This window comes from Mobula hypostoma, chromosome 9 (genome assembly GCF_963921235.1).
Source record: "Mobula hypostoma chromosome 9, sMobHyp1.1, whole genome shotgun sequence".
Classification (NCBI taxonomy): domain Eukaryota; kingdom Metazoa; phylum Chordata; class Chondrichthyes; order Myliobatiformes; family Myliobatidae; genus Mobula; species Mobula hypostoma.
The window spans coordinates 102,320,559-102,327,888 of NC_086105.1; positions in this window are offsets into that span (position 1 = coordinate 102,320,559).

Sequence of the window (7,330 nt, forward strand, 5' to 3'; positions counted from 1 at the left end):
TTGCTGGATATAAATTGCTGAGAGGAGCTTTTTTCAGAGAAGCTGATACATATTGCAAGTGTATAAAACTATGCACCAAATGAGATACTTGCTCATTGATGCTTTTTTGCTGGTGGGAGTCGTTACTTTGTTGCTGCGTATGTGTGGGTGGGGGGAGCTTTGGGGTTCTAACATTTATCTGTCATTCAGTCTTTGGGGCACTCCTCTGTTTTCGTGGATGGCTGCAAAGAAAAAGAATTTCAGGATATATATTGTATACATTTCTCTGACATTAAATGTACCTTTGAAACCTCTGAAACCGTTGATGGGACCAGTGTCACCCAGTGACTCAGATGATGGTGGCAAGGACAGTGGCGATAGGCTCCATTTAAAAAGACCTCTCAGCTGGCCATGGCTGCTGGAACCGGGTGGGCAGTGAGGAAGTCTACTCAGGAATGAGTGGGTGGCTATTACAAAGGGTCAAGTCAAGTCAAGTCAAATTTATTGTCATTTTGACCATAAACTGCTGGTACAGTACACGTTAAAAACAAAACTACATTCCTCCAGGATCCTGGTGCTACATGAAACAACACAAAACTACACTAGACTGTATGAGACAGCACAAGGTTACACTGGACTATGTAAGACAACATAAAAACTGCACTAGACTACAGGCCTGCACAGGACTACATAAAGTGTACAAAACAGTACAGGGCAGTACAATAATTAATAAACAAGACAATAAGCACAGTAGAGGACAAATTACAATATAATAATAAATTATTGAGGAGTCTGATGGCTTGGAGGAAGAAACTGTTGCACAGTCTGGTCGTGATAGCCTGAATACTTTGGTACCTTTTGCCAGATGGCAGGAGGGAGAAGAGTTTGTGTGAGGGGTGCATGGGGTCCTTCACAATGCTGTTGGCTTTGCGGGTGCAGTGTGTGGTGTAAATGTCTGTAATAGTGGGAAGACAGACCCCGACGATCTTCTCAGCTGATGTCACTATCCGCTGCAGGGTCTTGCAACTGCTCAGGATGCTCTCGATACATCCTCTGTAGAACGTGGTGAGGATGGCGGGGGGTGGGAGATGGACTTTTCTCTGCCTTCACAGAAAGTAGAGACGCTGCTGGGTTTTCTTGGCTATGGAGCTGGTGTTGAGAGACCAGGTGAGATTTTCCACCAGGTGAACACCAAGAAATTTGGTGCTTTTAACGATCTCAACGGAGGAGATGTCCATGTTCAATGGAGAGTGGTCGCTCCGTGCTCTCCTGAAGTAAACAACCATCCCTTTTGTCTTGCTCACATTCAGAGACAGGTTGTTGGATCTGCAGCAGTCCGTTAGCCACTGCACCTCCTCGGTGTGCTGACTCATCGTTCTTGCTGATGAGACCCACCACGATCATGTCATCGGTGAACTTGATGATGTGGTTTGAGCTGTGTGATCCTGCACAGTCGTGGGTCAGCAGAGTGAACAGCAGTGGACTGACCACACAGCCCTGGGGGGCCCCTGTGCTCAGTGTGATGGTTTTGGAGATGCTGCTCCCGATCCGGACTGACTGGGGTCTCTCAGTCAGGAAGTCTAGGATCCAGTTGCAGAGGGAGGTGTTCAGGCCCAGTAGGCTCAGCTTTCCAATCAGTTTCTGAGGAATGATTGTGTTGAATGCTGAACTGAAGTCTATGAACAGCATTCGAACGTATGTGTCTTTTTTGTCCAGGTGGGTGAGGGCCAGGTGGAGAGTGATGGCAATGGCGTCGTCTGTTGAAGACCAGTGAGGTCTTTATGTGCCTCATGATGATAGATGTGAGAGCAACGGGACGGTAGTCATTGAGGCAGGACACTGAAGACTTCTTCGGCACAGGGATGATGGTGGTGGCCTTGAAGCACGTTGGAACGATGGCGCTGCTCAGAGAGATGTTGAAGATGTCAGTGAGAACATCTGCCAGCTGGTCTGCACATCCTCTGAGCACTCTGCCAGGATAATTGTCTGGTCCAGCCGCCTTCCGTGGGTTGACCCTGCATAGAGTTTTCCTCACATCGGCCACAGTAAGGCACAGCACCTGGTCATTGGGAGGAGGGGTGGTCTTCCTTGCCAGCACGTCATTTTCTGCCTCAAAACGAGCGTAGAAGTTATTCAATGCATCTGGAAAGGAGGCATCACCAGCACAGGCAGGTGATGTTGTCTTGTAGTTGGCGATGTCCTGAATGCCCTTCTACATGCGCCGCGTGTCGCCGCTGTCCTGGAAGTGGCTGTGGATTCGCTGGGCGTGTGCACGCTTTGCCTCTCTGATGGCCCGGGACAGTTTGGTCCTCGCTTTTGTTAGGGCTGCCTTGTCGCCTGCTCTGAAGGCGGAGTCACGGATCCTCAGCAGCGCACTCACCTCCGCGGTCATCCATGGCTTCTGGTTAGCGCGTGCAGTGATGGTCTTGGCCACAGTGACGTCATCGATGCACTTGCTGAAGTAGCTCGTCACTGATGCCATGTACTCCTTTAGGTTGGTAGAGTCGCTGTCGGTTGCAGCCTCCCTGAATATGAGCCAGTCAGTGTGCTCAAAGCACTCTTGAAGAGCAGAGATGGCTCCTGCTGGCCAGGTTTTCACCTGCTTCTGAACTGGTCTGGAGCGTCTGACGAGCGGTCTGTATGCTGGGATTAGCATAACAGAGATACGATCTGAGTAACTGAGGTGGGGGTGGGGCTCCGCCCGGTACGCATTGGGAATGTTTGTGTAAACAAGGTCCAACGCGTTCTTCCCTCTCGTTACAAAGTCCACGTTCTGATGGAATCTGGGGATCACTGACTTGAAGTTCGCCTGGTTAAAATCTCAGGTGACAATAAACAGTCCATCAGGGTGTGTGTTCTGCAGTTCGCTAATAGCCCCATACAGTTCACAGAGTGCCTCCTTAGCATTAGCGCTGGGGGAATGTAGACACCGACTATAAGGACAGTGGTGAATTCCCGTGGTAAATAAAATGGTCTGCATCTAACAGTCACAAACTTCATCAGTGATGAGCAGTAACTAGACACCAGCACAGAGTTCTTGCACCATTCCATGTTGATGTATATATACACATCCCCACCGCGAGTCTTACCGCACAGAGTTGCATCTCTGTCAGCCCGAAACAAAGCGAGCCCGTCTAGCTGAGTGACCACAAAGGGAACGATAATGATGTTCTCGCCCAAGCATAGAACAGACAGCACTGCTGAACACCAAACCACTATTCAAATGAGACCATGCATTCTATAACTGCATGAAAGATACCATCATCTTCAGTGTCCTAAATAGGTCAATTCTTGTGACATACGCCATACAGATCATTTCATCACAAGAGTGCATTTAGATAGGACCTGGAAAAAGCAGTCACAGAATGTAGAATGAAGTGTTACAGTTATAGAGAATGTGCACTGCAAGGTCATGACAAGGTAGATTGTGAGGTCAGAGACCATCTTATTGCACTAGGGCACAATTCAAAAGTCTCATAACAGCGGCATTGACCTTACCTTGTTAGTTTTGACCTTGCCCTGTGAGTGACCACTGATAGGCATAAAACGCTCTTCACTGTTGTGATAGTCACGAAATACAGCTGGGCAAGGGAGTGCTGTTGATAATATAGGGCATACAAGAGAAACTCTTCTCAAAGCCTTTCCTATTCCTACCCTCCTCATCTCAGTCACTATTTAATGTCTGCTGTGTCCATGTCTCTAGACGATTGAGACAAGGAGACAGTTTTTTTTCGGATGCATTCACTCCGACGGACTCCAAGAGAGAGGTATCAAGGATCAGAGTAGATTGTTGAAGCTAAAAGGGTGTCACAATAAAAGAGCATTTGGACAAAGACGTGGAAATCCTGATAGTTATGCAGGAGTGCTGAAGTGACATGATGTGTGATGCATATCTCCCGATTATTTCATTTTTCAAAACGCTATTGGTCTCTGACTTCAACACACCCCACATTTGAGCTTCCTCATTGCAACTTTAAATTTAAGCACCGGCCTAGATGGACTGGAAAGGCAGGGTGTGGAGACTCGGGCCGATTTCACTTGCTCTCCCGTGTTCACTCCTCTCTCTGTGGCGCCGAGGCTGTGAGCCTGCCCCGGCTGCAGTGCTTCACGTCCATGAACTTTGCGGTGATTTGCCTCGCTAATATGATGAACTGAATACCGAGGCTCTGGGCCTACTTACTCCAAGCTGCTCTGGAGATTAGGCTCTAAGGACTCAATTTGGATTGGAATGCTGCTGCTGTTGCTTGCTTCTATTGTTTGCATGATTTGCTTTTTTCCTCTATGTGCATTGAGCGTTGGTCTTTATTTTTGCCTTTTTAAAAAAATTAGCTTCTTTCGGGTTTCTTGCTTTGCAGCTGCCAGTAAGCAGCCAAATCTCAAACTTGTATAATCTGTACATTCTTTGATAATAAATGTTTTCTGAATCTTTGAAATCATGTCAAACTGATTTTTTAAATGTGGGGAAAATGGCTGGTTTATGGCAGATGTCCATATAGAAATAAGTAAGAATGGCTATTGGAGTAAAAAGGAATGTCTTTAAACAAGTGTAATTTTAATCCCAATTTGCTCCTGGTTGAGAAGAGAAAACACCAGGCTCAAAAGTTTGCAGAAAATAGTCTTATGTACAATATTTCTAGCTTTATTTATTTGTTTTATTGTTGGTGTCTGCATTATATCAGTGTTGTAATTTCTGAACTAATCATAATAAACTAACTTGGAAAATTTTTGCTAAGTAACCACTTGGATTGTAATTAGATACATGGATTTATCAATCTATTTAATAATGTAAACAAATATCTTAATGGGCTTTGCAAGTGTCTCACAGTTTGGACTACAAATAGTTAACATTTCCTGTTGCAGTCCCCTGCAAGCTTGTATAACCCTTGGTGTTTGCTAGTTCCCCTGCTAGAAGGAAGATGTTTCAAATAATGTTAGTTCAATAAAAATAACTTCAGCATTCTTTCATCTCTGTTTCTTGGCTCCGAGTATATCCTTGTTCACTTTGAAAGCTGAGAGAAACTGGTTTTTATCATCAAAAATGACAAAAGCTTCTTGCATTTTTGACAACAGTATTTGGCAATGTGGCAATTTTTCTCTCTGCTATAGAACTTGTTCCATGTGCCTCAGTCAGCTAACAGTTAGTGCGAAGAACATCATTGCAAATTTAGCAGAGGTGTTAAGTACTGCAGAGGTGTTAACTACCACAGAGGTGTAGTAAACAGTGAGAAAAACTAAAGCAGACTTCAGGAGATCATAGAGCAATGGGCAGTTAACAGATGAGGTTGCTTGCATTTTGGAAGGAAGAGTGAAGAAAGACAGTAGGTCAGATTTAAACAGCATTCTCTATTGACCAAACTTGATCATGTGCATAAACAGAAGAGATTCTGCAGGGAACAACAGGAATTCTGCAGATGCTGGAAATTCAAGCAACACACATCAAAGTTGCTGGTGAACGCAGCAGGCCAGGCAGCATCTGTAGGAAGTGGTGCAGTCGACGTTTCAGGCCGAGACCCTTCGCCAGATTCTGCAGGGGCTAGAAATCCAGAGTAACACACACAAAATGTTGGAGGAACACAGCAGGTCAGGCAGAATCTGTGGAAAGGAATAAATAGCCAATGTTTCAGGGCAAGACACTTCATGAAAACTGGGATGGTAGGGGGAAGAAGCCAGAAAAAGAAGCTGGGGGCAGGTGAAGGACTAGAAGCTAGCAGGTGATAGGTGAAACCAGGTGAGGTGGAAGGTGGCTGGATGGGAGGGGGTGGGGAAATGAAGTAAGAAGCTGGGAGGTGGTAGACGAAAGGTAAAAGCCTGAAGAAGTAAGAATATGATATGAAAGAGCAGCGGACCAATGGGAAGAAGGTCTGGGTGGAGGAGCACCAGTGGGAATTGATGGGCACGTGGGGATAAGAGGGCTGAGAGGGTAGCCAGAAATGGGAAAGTGAAAAGAGAGCGGGAAGAGGTGGAAAAAAAATCACTGGATGCTAGCGATATTGATGTTCATGCCATCAAGTTGGAGGCAGCTCAAACAGAATATGATGTATTGCTCCACCAACCTGAGAGTGGCCTATCATGATAGTAAAGAAGGCAAAGAACTGAGATGTCAGGATGGGAATAGGAAATTGAAGTGAAATGGGTGGCCACCAAGAGATACAACTTTCTGTGGCAGATTGAGTGAAGGTACTTGATGAAGTGGTCCCTGCTCTGTGTCGGGTCTTCCCAATGTGAGTGCTGAATCCCAGTAAATGACCTCATGGACAGTGCTCATGTGCACTTTGGATTTGAAATTTTTGTTCACAGAAGTTGTTGAAAGTGTGAGTCGTTGCAAGACAAGTGAAACAGGGTATCAGGAACTTTTATTGATAGCAGTTAGTATTCGGCACTTTCATGAGTTTCCATTTCACTACTGCATCTCTGATGTCACTAATGTCCTTGACGCAGCCAAAAGTGAAAATTCACCTCCCTCCCCTTGAGAAGGAAGCAGCAGGTTTTGGAATATAGGCTTCTCCAAAGTTCTGCTGATGCTTTCTGCTGAGCCTTAAGTTCTTCATGAAGTACAAAGGATATCGCTCTATGCTGAGTGATATTTGGAGGATATTTGGACACGTATTTCAAAGGATCATTTGTATTGGTTGCCATGGGTCACCAGACTTACAATTGGCACTATCCCCATCATCCTTGATTTTTCCTTGAGTTCCTGTTTGAGTTTGAGCTCCTGATTGTGCTGGAAAGTGTAGCTACAATCGCTGATATAGAGTCACATGGGCCCGTGACTAGAGAATTATTGTGGTCCTAAAGATGCAAGCTTTTCTTTGGATTGCTTAGAAGAGGCTTTACAGTAGTTCTAGAGAGAATCCAGTATACATTTTGCATCTGCTGCTTTTCATCCTGGAGACAAACCTTTTGCTCTTTCCACCTGGCCTTCAACCACTGCTCTGAGATCCCTGCCCTCCCCTTGTTCTCTGACCGATGATGACATGATGACCCTTCAACTGAGGTACTCCAAAGGCACAAGTACAGAACGGAGCCACTGTAATTATCTAAACACTTAAATGGCCTTTTCTTTTTTGAAATGATTGGATAGCTAATGCAGCAGACTCTACTGTGAAGCAACAAATAATCTCCTAGAGGAACCGAGTAGGTCAAGGACTGATGCACGATTTTGATTGAAAATGTCAACAATTCCTGTCCTCTCATAGATACTGCTTGACCCACTGAGTCTGTCCAGCAGGTCTTTCGTTGCTCCATGTTCCAGTATCTGCAGAATTTATCACAGGATTGCTTGATTTTCATCTTACTGCTTCCAACCAGGCGATCACCAAGATGTCTCAAGAGGATTCTACTCCTAAAGATG